The sequence below is a fragment of the Ovis aries genome, chromosome 3, assembly GCF_016772045.2.
Source record: "Ovis aries strain OAR_USU_Benz2616 breed Rambouillet chromosome 3, ARS-UI_Ramb_v3.0, whole genome shotgun sequence".
Taxonomy (NCBI): domain Eukaryota; kingdom Metazoa; phylum Chordata; class Mammalia; order Artiodactyla; family Bovidae; genus Ovis; species Ovis aries.
Window position 1 is genome coordinate 181,030,336 of NC_056056.1, and position 16,370 is coordinate 181,046,705.

Below are 16,370 nucleotides of genomic sequence, written 5' to 3' on the forward strand. Positions count from 1 at the left end.
CCTATTCCAGGGGATCTTCCCAACCGAGAAATCGAACCGGGGTCTCCTACATTGCAGGCACATTCTTTACCAGCTGAGCTACCATGAGTAGCAGCAACCTTCTGTAAAAAATGTGTGTTTGATCGCCTGTACTCCCCCTTTACCAAAATCACATATATACTGACCTTCCCTTACCTCTTTGGAGCAGTTTCTCAGAGCTATCTGAGATGCTATCTCCTGGGCTATAGTCCTCGTTTTGCCCCAAATAAAACTTAGTTCACAACTCTCATATTGTGTTTTTGGTTTTTTTTTTTTAACTTGGCACTGTTTATTGGTGAATTTAAAACATAAGCAGGGAAATTTAAAGTGTGAGAACAAGTGACCCAAATAGTCATTGATTGAGATCAACCAAGATCTCTATAACTGAGGAAACTCAGTGGAGGCGTAGGGGCATGGGGTGGGAGGTGGCATGACTCTTTTCTTAGCCCTGTGGCTGTGCAAGGTGCTTCTTTGTGGTCTCCATCTTTCAAGTGGATGCCTCTGTAATGAAAGCTTAAATCAGGCCCTTGCATTGCAAAGAAGAAAAAAGCAAACTTCAGGGCTTACCCTCTACACTCCTTAGTATTCTGCTTATCTCTGTCTTCCATTATTTTTAAAAATATTTATTTAATTTTATTGGGCTGTGTCAGGTCTTGTTGCAGCATACAGAATCTTTGTTGCATTATGCAGGATCTTTCATTGCAGTGCGCAGACTCTCAGTTACACAGGCATGGTTGCTCCATGGCATGTGGGGTCTTAGTTCCCTGATGAGGATCAAACTTACATCCCCAGCACTGCAAGGCAGAGTCTTAACCACTAGACATCAAGGAATTCCCTCTGTCCTCTGTTATCATCACCCTGTAGCCTGGGAGCCCTCTGAACATAAGGACAACTCATCTCTGTCTCTTCCATGGTGCCAAACACCCAGTACATACTAGGTGCTTGGTAAATGCAAGTCCACCGGAAAGAGATTAGGAATGGGGGAGATCCAGGCCTGCCTTCTGGCCACTACCTGGAGCAAGTCACCCTCTAGCTTATAATCCAGGGAAGCCAGCAGCACAAGAATGGGAGAAGAGGCTGGGTTACCCCTCACGTGGCCTAATTCACACAGGATCACCATGAAACTCACCCCCTTGTCCTAAGGACAGGCTCATGCCTTCTCTTATTACTTATAAGCTTCCCAGATGAGATGCCTGCATGCTTGGCCAGAGGGAGGAGGCCAGGCCCTTTGGCCTTGATACAGAGCATCCTGGATGACACATGAGTCCGTCCACCACCACTCTCCCCCTGCCAAAAAAAACAAGGCTCCTCTCCCCCAGATGATTCCCCAAGCTTCTGAACCTGCAATTTTAATAAAATCAGTTTTATTCTTACAGCTACTGGTGGCTTTCTCTGTCTGTGCTAGGCACAATGGAAAACAGTGAAGACTAGGCAATAATTTGCAGTGGCACAATGAATCTTTACATATTCCAGGTCCTAAGAAATCTTGCACAAAGAGAAAATTAAATCAACATCATCCATTTGACAATGAGACAATTCTTTACATCATACTTATTAATATGTCCCAGTGTTTCTTGAAACACAGTTGGGAAACCTTGGCCTGGAAGAAAAGAATAAGCATTTATTACATGCCTGAAAGAGGGCTATGTGCTATGCCTGATCCTGGACATGCGTTTTCTCAGACAGTCCTGAGACTGGTGTTATTTGCCCTGAGGTAAAGGAGAATGAGTCTCTGATAAGCAAGGTGATCTTCTCAGGGACTAGAGCCCAGCTAGAGAGTCACTTACAGCTGCAGAGTCTCTTGTTGCCTCTTGGACTTCCTCTGGGCTTCCTGCATGCAGGCGTGCATGCGTGCGTGCGTGCTCTCACTTCAGTCGTGTCTGACTCTTTGTGACCCCACAGACTGTAGTCTGCCGGGCTCCTCTGTCCATGGGCCTCTCCAGGCAAGAATACTGGAGTGGGTTGCCATTTCTTTCTCCAGGGGCTCTTCCTGACCCAGGGATCAAACCTAGGTCTCCTGCAGCTCCTGCATTAGAGGCAGATTCGTTACCGCTGAGCCACGGGGGAAGCTTGGATTTATTACAGTTCCTGCTAGCTCCCATTTACCACGGAGACAATGATTCCCAGAGGGAGAAGGCAGAAAGCCTCTTCCAGCCACTCTGGACTGTCACTGACACTTTGGGTTTCAAAGCTGACTATGTGTACTGCTCACTTTCAGGTTAAACAGAAATTCACTCAATTGGGCCTTAGCTTCCACAGCTCTAAAACGGAGCTATGAATGAAGAGCAGGAAATACATGGTTAGAAAGGTGTAATTAAATGGTCTCTGGATCCCCTCCTTAGCACATACATGCTGGATTTCTAAGGTCTAAGTACTTTGCTGTAATTTAGAGACACTACCACCAGGGAGCGAGCTGGACTAGGATAACAGCCAGGTCCAGCCGGTCGCCTGAGTCCCAGGATAGAGCACTGGAAGTTGTTATAGGTTTCTCCCTCAGGTGGTACTTGAATATCACAGAAAATATGAAGACAGATCTGAATCACTTTGAGTAAATGAAGTCCTGCAAGAATGGAGGATGAATAACTTTTCCATTCTATGCACTAATGCTACTGAAGACCTGGTCCCTGTACCTCCTAGAAACTTAAGAATCACCATGTCTAACATCTAATGGGCTTCTCTCGTAACTCAGTCAGTAAAGAATCTGCCTGCAATGCAGGAGACCCGGGTTCAATCCCTGGATCAGGAAGATCCCCTGGAGAAGGTAATGGCAATCCACTCCAGTATTCTTGCCTGGAGAATCCCATGGACAAAGGAGCCTGGCAGGCTACAGTCCATGAGGTCGCAAGAGTTGAACACAACTTAGCGACTAAACCACCACCACCATCTAATGACCTCAGAAATACAATGAACAAGGAATGCTGTTGGAAACAGCACCAGTGAAATTAAGGTCTCATTTAAGTTTTAAAAGCTGTGCATGTTTTATTTTGCCAAGATTGCAGCTTCTCTCTCTCCAGAATATTCAATGTTTAATTAAAAAGGGCTTCTCTTAATGTCCGGAGATAAAATCTTTAACTGAAGCAAAGACATAAAATGTCTTTGTTCATTTGTTCATTTTGTTCAAATTGAAATTGCTCGTTTAACTTAAAATCACCTTCCCCACATTCTGTTACTCGGAGGCTCTCTTCCTGAGCATCTGAGCTCTCTCAGAGGGCATCTTGCCAGCTCTCGCCAGCAGTTACAGGAAACAAAGCAGTTATAGAAACAAAACAAATGTAATGTGAACTTGAATTTCTGCAGTATCTTTTCAATCCACCTTCCATACTGTGAAGGTGGAAAATTGCTCAGCTCTGATGAGCAATGAAGCTGTTGGGTGTATGCTTTTTGAAGGTTACATAAATGGCACATTTCATACTGTAAGGCTCATTCTGCAGACTGTCATTTCCACCCACTATGATATATCGCGAGATCTTTCCATGCTGGTGTATGTAGATGTGGTTCGGCCCTTTCCACTGTCATAAATTACCCGCCTTGTCCATTCTCTGCCTAACAGATCTGTGTGTTGTCTTGCTGTTACAAACAATGCTGCAGTGAATATCTTTGCATGAGGTTCCTTGTGTGCATGTTTCAGTCTCTAAGCTATGCAGAAATTGAAGTGCTGGGTTGTAAAATTTAATTTCAACCTTGCTAAATTCCTCCTTGCTGTTCTGGACTCATGATTCATGGAGTGTATGTGACTTCTCATTTCTCTCCTCACCTATACTTGCATTTTAATGTTTGCCAACTCTATGAATTTATCATTTTAATTTGTATAATGGTCTCTCTAATTAGTGGAGGTACTGAGCATCTTTTCAACTTGGCTATGTGGTTGCTTCTGTCATTATCAGCCCTTTGTGTTCCAGCCAGACTCTAAGTTCCTGGAGGAAGGGTTGGATCTCACATCCAAAACCCTCAGAAGGCACAGTCCCATCCAAGTATAGATTTTCTTCCTGTGAACCTTTTCCCCTTGACCTTTGTGCCCCACCTTGGAGTCCTACCCTTCAAGATTAATGAATAAGCAGCTCCCCAAATAAGCATGCTAGGTTTGTGCTTACACAATACCTTCAGTCTGGAATGCTGTATCTCTTCCAGGCCATCTGAACCTACCTACTCATGTCCCAAGGTTCACCTCAAGATCTTCCTTTTCTATGAGGTCATCTATGAGCCCCCAGCCCTCTCTCCCACCCCAAGTTCACCTCTGTGCTTCCACTGGCCCCATATAACCTTCTCACTGCATGTGTAAAACTTATGAGGATCTTTGATTGATTCATCTCTCCACCAGACTCTGGACTCCTTGAGGACAGGCACCATGTTTTATTCATCTCTGAACTTCTGGTTTATTGTTCAGTACTAGACAGAGGGTAGAGGCATAGTATGTGTTTGTCAGATGGGTGGATGAGTCTCAAGGCCAGCTCCCTCCACATCAGTTCTCTGCAGACTGTGATGTCCTTAAGGACAGAACTGTATAATTCATACCATCGTGCCCTGCGGTGGCTTACAGAGCCCAGTGATTATGGCCCTCAGTATCTATGATTGCCTGGTAGATCAGAAAACAACTTTGGACAGATTTTCCTGAATTTTCCACCCCAGCTTCCTGACAGAGAATTTCCTTGGTCTCTCCAAGCCTCAGTTTCCTCATCTTCATAAAGAGGATGATAATAGCATTGAGGATGGCATAAGGATGAAATAAGGCTGTGTGTGTAAAGCATCTGGCATACAACCATAAGCATCTGACATATTATAATTTCTACATCAGAACAGGATGGGGTCTACTTTAGCTACAATTCTCTAGATGGCTCATTTTTTTCTCAGTTGCCATATGTGATGAGCAGATAGTTCAGTTCAGTCGCTCAGTTCTGTCTGACTGTTTCCAACTCCATGGACTGCAACATGTCAGGCTTCTCTGTCCATCACCAATTCCCAGACCTTGCTCAAACTCATGGCCACCAAATTGGTGATGCCATCCAACCATCTCATCCTCTGTCATCCCCTTCTCCTCCTGCCTTCAATCCTTCCTAGCACCAGAGTCTTTTCCAATGAGTCAGTTCTTCACATCAGGTGGCCAAAGTCATAGCTCAACCAGTAAAGAATTTGCCTACAATTCAAGAGGCATGAGTTCAATTCCTGGGTTGGGAAGATCCCTTGGATAAGGAAGTGGCAACCCACTCTAGTATACTTGCCTGGAGAATCCCAAGGATGAAGGAGCCTAGCAGGCCACAGTCCATGGGTTTGCAAGAGTTGGACATGACTTAGCAACTAAACCACCACCAGACTTAATTGATAAAACAGTGGCAGGCTTTGAGAAGACAAAGCAGATAGTAGCTACTCAATAGCTACTATTGAATCCAGGTGTTCAAGCTGGATTTAGAAAAGGCAGAGGAACCAGAGATCAAATTGCCAACACCTGTTGGATCATCGAAAAAGCAAGAGAGTTCCAGAAAAACATCTACTTCTGCTTTATTGACTACACCAAGCCTTTGATTATGTGGATCACAATAAACTGAGGAAAATTTTTTGAGATGGAAATCCCATACCACCTGACTTGCCTCTTGAGAAATCTGTATGCAGGTCAAGAAGCAACAGTTAGAACTGGACATGGAACAATAGATTGGTTCCAAATTGGGAAAGGAGTATGTCAAGGCTGTATACTGTCACCCTGCTTATTTAACTTCTATGCAGAGTACATCATGCAAAATGCCAGGCTGGATGACGCACAGGCTGGAATCAAGATTGCCAGGAAAAATATCAATAACCTCAGATATGCAGATGACACCACCTTATGGCAGAAAACGAGGAAGAATTAAAAAGCCTCATGATGAAAGTGAAGAGGAGAGTGGAATAGCTGCCTTAAACATTAAGAAAACTAAGATCATGGCATCTGGTCCCATCACTTCATGGCAAATAGATGGGGAAACAATGGAAACAGTGAGAGACTTTATTTTGGGGGGCTCCAAAATCACAGCAGATGGTGACTGCAGCCGGTGACTGCAGCCTTGAAATTAAAAGACACTTGCTCCTTAGAAGTAAAGTTATGACCAACCTAAGCCTTTGACTGTGTGGATCACAATAAACTGTGGAAAATTCTGAAAGAGATGGAACTCCCAGACCACCTGACCTGCCTCTTGAGAAACCTGTATGCAGGTCAGGATGCAACAGCAAGAACTGGACATGGAACAACAGACTGGTTCCAAATAGGAAAAGGAGTACATCAAGGCTGTATATTGTCACCCTGCTTATTTAACTTCTATGCAGAGTACATCATGAGAAACGCTGGACTGGAAGAAGCAGAAGCTGGAATCAAGATTGCCAGGAGAAATATCAATAACCTCAGATATGCAGATGACATCACCCTTATGGCAGAAAGTGAAGAGGAGCTAAAAAGCCTCTTGATGAAAGTGAAAGAGGAGAGTGAAAATGTTGGCTTAAAGCTCAACATTCAGAAAACAAAGATCATGGCATCTGGTCCCATCACTTCATGGGAAGTAGATGGGAAACAGTGGAAACAGTGTCAGACTTTATTTTTGGGGGCTCCAAAATCACTGCAGATGGTGATTTCAGCCATGAAATTAAAAGATGCTTACTCCTTGGAAGAAAAGTTATGACCAACCTAGATAGTATATTCAAAAGCTGAGACATTACTTTGCCGACTAAGGTCTGTCCAGTCAAGGCTATGGTTTTTCCAGTGGTCATGTATGGATGGTGAGAGTTGGACTGTGAAGAAGGCTGAGTGCCGAAGAATTGATGCTTTTGAACTGTGGTGCTGGAGAAGACTCTTGAGAGTCCCTTGGACTGCAAGGAGATCCAAGCAGTTCATTCTGAAGGAGATCAGCCCTGGGATTTCTTTGGAAGGAGTGATGCTAAAGCTGAAACTCCAGTACTTTGGCCACCTCATGCGAAGAGTTGACTCATTGGAAAAGACTCTGATGCTGGGAGGGATTGGGAGCAGGAGGAGAAGGGGACGACAGAGGATGAAATGGCTGGATGGCATCACAGACTCGATGGATGTGAGTCTGAGTGAACTCCAGGAGATGGTGATGAACAGGCAGGCCTGGCATGCTGCGATTCATGGGGTCGCAGAGTCGGACACGCCTGAGCGACTGAACTGAACTGAACTGAGACACTATATTAAAAAGCAGAGACATTACTTTGTGAATAAAGGTCTATCTGGCCAAAGCTATGATTTTTCCAGTAGTCATGTATGGATGTGAAAGTTGGACTATTAAGAAAGCTGAGCACAGAAGAATTGATACTTTTGAACTGCGGTGTTGGAGAAGACTTTTGAGAGTCCCTTGGACTGCAAGGAGACATCCTAAAGGAAATCAGTCCTGAACATTCACTGGAAGGACTGATGCTGAAGCTGAAACTCTAATACTTTGGCCACCTGATGTGAAAAACTGACTCCTTGGAGAAAACCCTGATGCTGGAAAAGATTGAAGGCAGGAGGAGAAGGGGACAACAGAGGATGAGGTGACTGGATGGCATCACCGACTCAATGGATATGAGTTTAAGCAAGCTCCAGGAGTTGTTAAAAGACAGGGAAGCCTGGTGTGCTGCAGTCCATGGGGTCACATAGAGTTGGACATAAGTGAGTGACTGAACTGCTCTGAACTGAAAGATAAAATCTAGTTTTTCTCACACAAGAACAGTGTCTTGCAGAAATTAGGTACCTAATATTAGAAAGCTGAGCTGAACTCAATGTTTTACAGTCAGGTACCCAGTAAATATTAAATCAAGCCAAATTCACCTCCCTCTACTACATCCAATCCTACCTTAAAGATGTTACTCCTTTTTGTGGAAGAAGGGGCCTGCCCCCTTTTTCTGCCAAAGATGTACTTTTGATTTTTCCAGAGGATGATGGTCACTGTGGTAGACAGTTATTGTGGTGAGTCCCCAGTGAACTGTTTCTGCTGATAGGAATGCTCTTGTTTAGCCACCTCCCACTAGAAGTTTGACTTGACCGTATTTGTCTCTGACCACAGGGGCATTAACAAGCTAGTGTTGAGACATGATAAGTTCTAACACGTTGAGTTTTGTCTCCTTGAGAGACTCCTTCTTGGAACACAGTCACCATGCCAGGAAGAAGCCCAAGCTGCCAAAGAAAAAGTAATGCCCAACTGGCCTCCAGCTGAGACACAGGGTATGTGAGAGAAGCAGCCATTTTCACAGCAGGTGCCCCATGGAGCAGAAACGAGCCATACCTTCTAATCCTGCTCAAACTGCACAATCTAAGTAAATAAATGATTGTGGTCATTTTAAGCTCCTAGGTTTGGGGTTGGTTTAGTGCAAATCAGTGATCTGGGCGTTGGAGAGCGCTATGTCTTGGAGACCCACCAGGTTATAAGCTTCGGGATCAGATGGCAAGCATAACTGTCTAACCTGGAACCCCGTCTCTGGGGATTCTTCCTTGGTGCCCCAATTCCGAGGTCCCTCCTCTCTTATTACCAGGGGCCTTTATTGGTTCAAGATAAGTTTGACTTAACAGTGAGAAGATGCCCAGGTGCACATTATAAGAAGTCCAGAGGGAGTGGGTGTTGGGTGTTGGGGGGGGGAAACATCTGGCCAGGAGGATGGAGTTCCGTGAGGTCATGGGGGACCAGATTGTGCTGCAGAGTCCGCCGTTCCTTTAGTCATGGGGTATCTGCCAAGAGCTGTCTGCTCTGCACGTTTCTCTCAACACAAGAGGAGCAAGGAAGGCTCCTAAGCTTTCCAAGTAGAGGAAAGAATTTCCCAGAATGCTCCACACACCTACACCTTTTCTTGCATCTCAGTGGCCCAAGTTGAATCACATGCCCCTTTTGAACCAATCACTTTGTATGTAAAAGGAAGGGTTAGAATTCCTGAAGACCCAATCAAAATTACCCCTGGATTGGAGGAGGCGTGGCCAGTTCCTCTGAAGTCCATTGGATCTTGGGGAAGGAGCAGATGTCTGGAAATAATTGGGGTTGTGCTAGGGAGGCCGTGCAGTAAGATCCAGCAGTGGTCCCCTATAGGAGCCCTTCACCCCGGGCGAGGCACCCCGTGGGTTTGAGCAGAGTTCCACTCTGCTCTCACATCCTTTCCTGGAATTATGAGGGAAACGTGTGTGTGTGTGTGTGTGGTGTGTGTGTGGTGTGTGTGTGTGTGGTGTGTGTGGTGTGTGTGTGTGTGTGTGTGTGTGTGTGTGTGTGGTGTGTGTGTGTGCGTGTCCCCAGGAGGAAAGGTTGGGGTTGAGTGAGGAGGGAACGGTAGTTTGGACTGTTAGGGCTTCTGTCCTTTCTCAGGAGGTTTCTCCAGCGCTACACATTGCCCTCTCCCGCAACGTGAAGAGAGGAGCCAAGCAGAGACAAAGGTTCGGATGTGTGCCTTTCTTTATTAGCACTTTCTCTGAGCGGAGGGCACCTCTCCTGGGTTGTATCTACTTTGAGTTCTTGTTTTTGCTCTTTTCTTTCTCATCCAGTGCTTTCTGCAAGTTCATGTTCATTGCATTTTTCTGGTGCCACCGTCCTGCAGAGAGGAGAGAAGGAGCCAGCACAAATCACCAAGAGGATCTCTGGAGTGTGCAGGTCCCAGTGGCAACCCATATGTCTTCCGGGCCCACCCCAGGGCTCTGGCCGCTGCTGTGGATTCTCTCAGGACCTTAGGCCAGCACAGCCTGCCCAGGGAGTTCCCTCCTCCGCCACCCCCAGCTCCCCACCTACCCAGATCATCCGTCTTCCTGCCATGCCAGTGCTCCACGTCCCTCACCGATCTCTCAATCACCTCGGGGGTGTAGGAAGCCTTCATGAGGCTCTTCGTCTCCTGTGGGGCCCCTGTGGAACCCCATGAAGAAAAGAAGCCCCAAGTCAGTAGAGGTCAAGTACTCCAGCGTTCATCTCTGGGTGTCAGTTTCCCCTGTGGATCATGAGTTGTGGAAGGGCAGGGGATAGGAAGGGTTAGGCAGAGGAAGGCTGGCCTGGACTCAAACCCAAGGTCCATCATTTATGGACAGTATGGCCTCAGATAAGATTTTAATCTCTCAGAGCTTTGACCTCTTGATCTGTTCAAAATAATACAATTTTCTCACAATACTGGGAAGGTTACATTCCTTGGAGCAGCTGGCATGTGGCAGTTGGTACCTATATTTTCATTTAGGTCTGTGTGTCAAGTTAAAACACATACAAGGAAATAGTTACCATGATCAAAAGTCAGAAAAATCATCAGAGGACCAAATTCCAAGACACAAGGATTTGAATGATCAGTTACAGCATATAAAATTATTGTCATTCAGTGTGTGAAGTTGTGAAAAAGAGAATAAAAACATAAGCAAAGAATAAAAAACTACCCATAAAGAACAGACAGGTTAGTAAAAGAAGCAAATGGAATTTCAGAAATGAAATATATTAGTTGAAAGGCAATAGGTTCAATCCCTAGGTCAGGAAGATCCCCTGAAGGAGGCCATGGCAACCCACTCCAGTATTATTGCCTGAAGAATCGCATGGACAGAGGAGCCTTGTGGGCTACAGTCCATAGGGTCTCGAAGAGTCAGACACAGCTGACGAGACTGAGCATGCACACACAACGGATGGAATATAAAATAAAAAGAACGGTGATGGATGGTAAGAGGCCTGGGATTTGCTTCACAATGATCTGGGGTGGGAATGAATGGGTGGGTGAGGAAAATGATGAAACAAGATTAGTTGTGTATTGATAATTATTGAAGCTGGATGGTAAGTGCAGTATCTGCTTACTAAATTCTTCTCTCTACTTTTCTTTAAGTTTGAAAATTGACATCATAACTTTTAAAAACAAATTCAACAGACAGGTAAAAGAGCTAATTAGATACAGATGAGAAAAAAGGTAAATCAGTAGATACTAGCTAAAGAAATTAAGTAGAATGCAGCATAGAGGGGGGAAATAAAGATGTGGAAAATAAAAAATTGTTAAATGAAGATTAAATGAGAGGGCCTAACGTATGTCTAATTGTAGTTCTAAAGGAGAGAGTGGAGAAAACAGGGAAAGACAATATTTGGAAAGATAGTGGCTGGGTTTTTTTCAAATATTGAATATGATGAAATATATGAATCCTTAGATTCAAGAATCACAATTCCCCAGTCAGTTTAAGTAAAAAGAATTCCTTACCTAGGTACAATCAAGTAAAATTTGGAATACCAGAGACAATGAAATCTTAGAAATAGCCACAGAGAAAAGACAGATTACTGACAGAGAATAATGAGTTTAATTAACCATCCAAGTGAAAAGGAAATAAATTAGCATCATCAAAGTGCTGACAAAAAGAAATCAACAATCTAGAACTGTTTACAATAACTCTTCCAAGAATAGGATGAAAAAGAAATCTTTGTGAGCGAAAAATTTACCAACAACAGGGATTTCCTGGGCAGTCCAGTGGTTAAGACTCTGTGCTCCCAATGCAGGGGATACAGGTTTGATCCCTTCTTGGGGAACTGAGATCCCATAGGCCACACAGCTTAGCAAAAAAAAAAAAAACCAACAACAGAATCTCACCCCAAATATCTTCTAAACAACATAATTCAGAAAGAAAAAATAATCCCAGAAGGAAGATCTGAGGTAAAAGAAGGGATGGTAGGCAAAGATATTGAAAACCCTGAATAAATCTAAATACACATCAATTATAACAACAGTACAATGTTGAATATATGGAGCAAAATGATGACTGTGACAGGTAAGTATTTTTGACAATGTAGCAGGTGCTAAGCACAGACTGTTTCATTCAAAGCTTTACAGAACTTCCTCACTGAATTTTCCCAACAACCCTAAGAAGTGTAGTTATTACCCCCATTTTGCTGTTGAAGTCACTGAAGCACAGAAAGGTTAAGTCACTTGTCTAAAGTCACGCAGCTGGTAAGTGAAAGATGGAGGACTCAAACTCGGACCCTGTGGCTCCAGAATCCGCAGCTTAAACTACTTTGCTTATGTAGAGTAAAAAACCTGTAAAATAATCACGCATTAGCTGATATTGGAGGGGTGGCAAGAATAAAGTTGAAGCATTTTAACACCTTTATATTGTTCAGAAAAGCTGAAATACCTTGATTAACTTTAGAATTTGCTAACTATGCATGTAAAAATGTCAAAGATAGGGAATTCACTGGAGATCCAGTGGTTAGGACTGAGCTTCCACGATAGGGGAACTAAGATCCTGCAAGCCACACAGTTCGGCCAGAAAGAAAAAAAGTCAAGGATAACCACTGAGACAATAGGAAGAATAAGGACAAAAATTAGATTGGGGGAAGAAAGAAAGCTCACTCAAATCCAATATAAGAGAAGAAGAAAAAAAGCAGCATAGAAAAATTAGGTCAAACAGAAAGTACAAAATAAGATCATAAAAATAAATCCAAATCTATCAATAATTAAAATAAATATAAATGGAGTAAACAAGCTGTTTAAAAAACAGATGATCAGGCTATAGATGTTTTAAGATATTTAAAGCACATTTAAAGCAAAAAGACACAAAGAGAAGATCAAAATGGAAATACAGAAAAGAATTAATTATCACAAAATCACAAAGCAATCTAGTCACACTACATTAATATTGGATAAAATAGACTGTAAAGCAAAAGCACTATAAGAAATAAAAGTAACTGCAGTTCATTCCGGTGACATAATAATTCTAAACTAGCTGCACTGGAATAATCACAAAATTGGTCAAGCAAAACTGACAACTACAAAGAGCAATTGACAAGGCTGCTCTCATAGGGAAAGACTTGAAGGTACATCTTTTAGTAATTAATAGATTAAACAAAAAATATTAACAAGGAATTCGAAGATTTCAATGGAGATAATTAGCAAGCCTGCTTTACTGAACAAATACAGAATCCTGAATTCAAATTATTTTCAAATATATATTATCTATAAAAATTGACCATCTGCTGGTTTATAAAGCTCCACATTTGAAAGGACTGTAATCATTACAGGTCGTGTTCTGCAACGGTGATGCTATTGAGAAAGAAATCCACTTTTTAAAAAGTGATTTTTATGGTGTTTGGTATTTATCGATTTAAATGCTTACAGAACACAATGTTACATCAGAGACTTGGACTGAAGCCCAAGGCTAGTAGAGATCAGATAACAGACTGAGCTGTGAAATAACTCCCGGGGTCACTTGGGGAGCTTGACACATTGCCCAAAAGTTTGGGGTGCACCAAGGCTTGGAACAAGGGGCATTGGCCCCAGATAAGAATGCACCAGGCGTAATCCCTCAAGTGCAAGGATGTACATGCATGAGTTTCTGTGAACCAGAAGTGAGCTAGTGGAGAGAGGACCAGCCTGGAGCCATTTTCAATCCTGCCTCTGATCTGGTCCTCCTCACTGGTCCCCCTGCTTCTAAGTCCTGCCCCTCTGGGTTCTGTCCTGTAACACTACAGCCAGATGGATCCTTGGAAACAGAAGTCACTCCTTAGTACAAAATCCTACAGTGGTTCCCAGTAAAAAGGGCCAGAAAGAGCCTATGTCCTTAGCATGGCCCCTGTGCCTGACTGCCCTTCCCCTGCAATCCACAAGCCAAGCCCCACTCCTTCCGGTCTGTACTCAAATGTCTCCTGCCCAGGAGGTCTGACACTATAGAGAAAAGCAAAGGGATTGTTAACAAGAGTCAAACAGGGACTTCCCTGCCGGTCAAGTGATTAGGACTTAGCACTTTCACAGCCATGAGCCAAAAACAACAAAAAAATGGGTCAAACAAAAGTGAGATGAGGCAGCTGGGAGAAATACAGGAGAGGCTTCCAAGGTCCCTGTAAAACCACCCACTGACCCAGGAGGTGGCACACAACTAGTTATTATTATTCTTTATACTCTACACAAAGACTTTGTACACTTTTCTACAAAACAGCCTTTAAAATTAAAAAAAAAATAATGCATCTGTTGTTTAATCGCAAAGTTGTGTCCAACTCTTTTGTGATCCACGTGGACTATAGCCCGCCAGCCTCCTCTGTCCTTGGGATTTCCCAGGCAAGGAGTCGGTAGCCATCCCCTTCTCCAAGGGATCTTCCTAACCCAGAGACTGAACCCTCGACTCCAGTGTTGGCAGGTGGATTCTTTACCCCGAGCCACCCAGGAAGCCTGATAATGCATCTATACTAATTTAAATGCAGGTATACAAGTTTGGTTTACTATTTAAAAATCAGTTACTATAATTTACCACATCAACAGATCAAAGGGAAAAAATCACATGATCATCTAAGTAATAGCTATATGACTTCCCTGGTGGTCCAGAGGTTAAGACTCTGTGCTCCCACTGTGGGGGTCATGGGTTCCAACCCTGGGCAGGGAACTAAGATGTTGTGAGGCGCAGCCAAAAATAGAAAAACCTTATGGGGCTTCCCTGGTGGTCCAGTGGTTAAGACTCCACCCTGCCGAGGGTCTGGGTGGGGAACTCATCCATGCAAGCCAAGCAGTACAGTCAAAAAAAAGCTAAACAAAAACAGCTGTAGAAATAGTTAATACAACTCAGCACTCATGCACGACTTTTTAAAAAATTAAAGTGCTAGCTAACTAGGAATAAATGGAACCCTCAATCTGATAAAGGGTACCTTCAAATTCCTTTTAAAATATTGGATTTAATAGTAAAACGCTAGACTCAACAAGCAGAGAAGGATACCTGCTTATTTGCACCATTGTCCCAGATAAGCCAGCTGGGACAGATGGTACAAAGATGGAATAGAGCCTCATGGGTAATAATATGAACTCTGGTCCCAGACTGCCAGAGTTTAACCCCAACTCTGACTATTCCTAGCTGTGTGGCCTTAAGCAAGTTATTTAAGCAAGTAGCCTTAAGCAAGTTATTTTTTCTATCTTAAAAAGGTGGCAGGGGCAGATTATAGCAACACTGCCTAAGGTTCTTATGAAAATTAAAATGTATATAAAGTACTTAGAGCAGTGCCTGGCTCATGTTACATGCTACACATAAATAGAGCCATTGTTACTATTAAAAATAAGAAGTCCCAAAGAATCTACAAATTATTGGAATTAATAGGTGAATTGAGTAAGCTCTCTGGATGTAAGATTAATATACAAAAATTAAAATTGCCTCTGTGTATATAAGCAGCAAAGTTAGAAAAAAAATCACATTTTAAAAAATATACTATTTGCAATAAGCAGCAAAAAGTAGATAAATAAAAGATTTTTCAAAGCAAGTCTAATAAAAAGTTGTATAATCTTTGCAGAAAAAAATTGTAAAGTGTTATTGACACATTTTGAAGGTAGATTTAAGTTAATGGGGTTGCAGACCATACTCATGGATTGGAAAATTCATTGTCATAAAACTGACAACTGCCCCTAAATTGAGCTATAGATTCAATGTATCAATACTTTCAATCAAAATGCCAACAGGATTTTTCATGGATATTGACAAGCTGATTTAGAATTTATATGAAGAGCAAAGAGCCTAGAATAAACTATGACATTAGCTGTTCCTGCTGGTGGTGGTGAAGGGGTGGGGAGTGAAGACAGCCCAACCAGATATCAGGCCACTTATAATACCCTAATAATTAAAAGTGTAATATTAGACCAGTGGACAGAATAGAGAGCCTGGAAACTGATCCATGCACATAAGGAAACTTGATGGAGACCAGTGGTACCGCTGCAGGTCACTGGGGGGAAAAGATGAGATAATTCAGTAAAAGGTACTGAGAAAATTGGTAATTCACACCAAGGAGAAATTAACAATGAATCCTTGCTTCACACTGAAAACAGAAATCAACTCCACATGGATTAAAGACTTAGGTGTGAAAACCAAAACTGAATATTTTAGTAGACTATATAAAAGATTACCTTTATGACTCAGCGTGGCATAGGATTTCTTCAAGCCAGTCCTCCTGGACCGTTCTCTATCTCAGTAAATGACAATCTCACCCTTTAAGTTGTTCAGGTCAAAGACCATGACATCAACCTTTATTCCCCCTCATGCACCCCAGATCCATTGGTTAGTATGTTGTGTTTGCCCTGCCTTACACAAATAGCCTTTGTGCCCTGCAGATCACCTTCACCATTACCTCCTTGTGCCACCGTATTGCACAATGAGTGTATGTGCTCAGTTGTGTCCGACTCTTTGTGACCCCATGGACTTGAAGCCCATCAGGCTCCTCTGTCCAAGGGATTTGCCAGGCAAGAATACTGGAGTGAGTTGCCATTTCCTCCTCCAGGGGATCTTCCCACCCCAGATATCAAACCGGCATCTCCTACATCTCCTGCGTTGGGAGGCAGGTTCTTTACCACTTGAGCCACCTTGGAAGCCCATTCTTGCACAATGGTACACATCAGAGTCCTAAAATGCAGCAGCCCTGCTCTCTAGACCAAGCCTCCATCATTTACCTCACCTGGATTTT

At 43.1% G+C, this 16,370-nt stretch overlaps 1 long non-coding RNA gene across 1 annotated transcript; it reads right to left on the reverse strand.

Annotated features, from left to right (window-relative positions):
- Positions 1 to 9,787: 9,787 nt before the first annotated feature.
- LOC132659631 (uncharacterized) lies at positions 9,788 to 15,895 on the reverse strand. The gene is made up of 2 exons (XR_009600280.1): positions 15,817 to 15,895; positions 9,788 to 9,842 (listed from the first exon to the last, which is right to left on the reverse strand). It is a non-coding gene; the product is annotated as an uncharacterized LOC132659631 (long non-coding RNA).
- Positions 15,896 to 16,370: the final 475 nt, after the last annotated feature.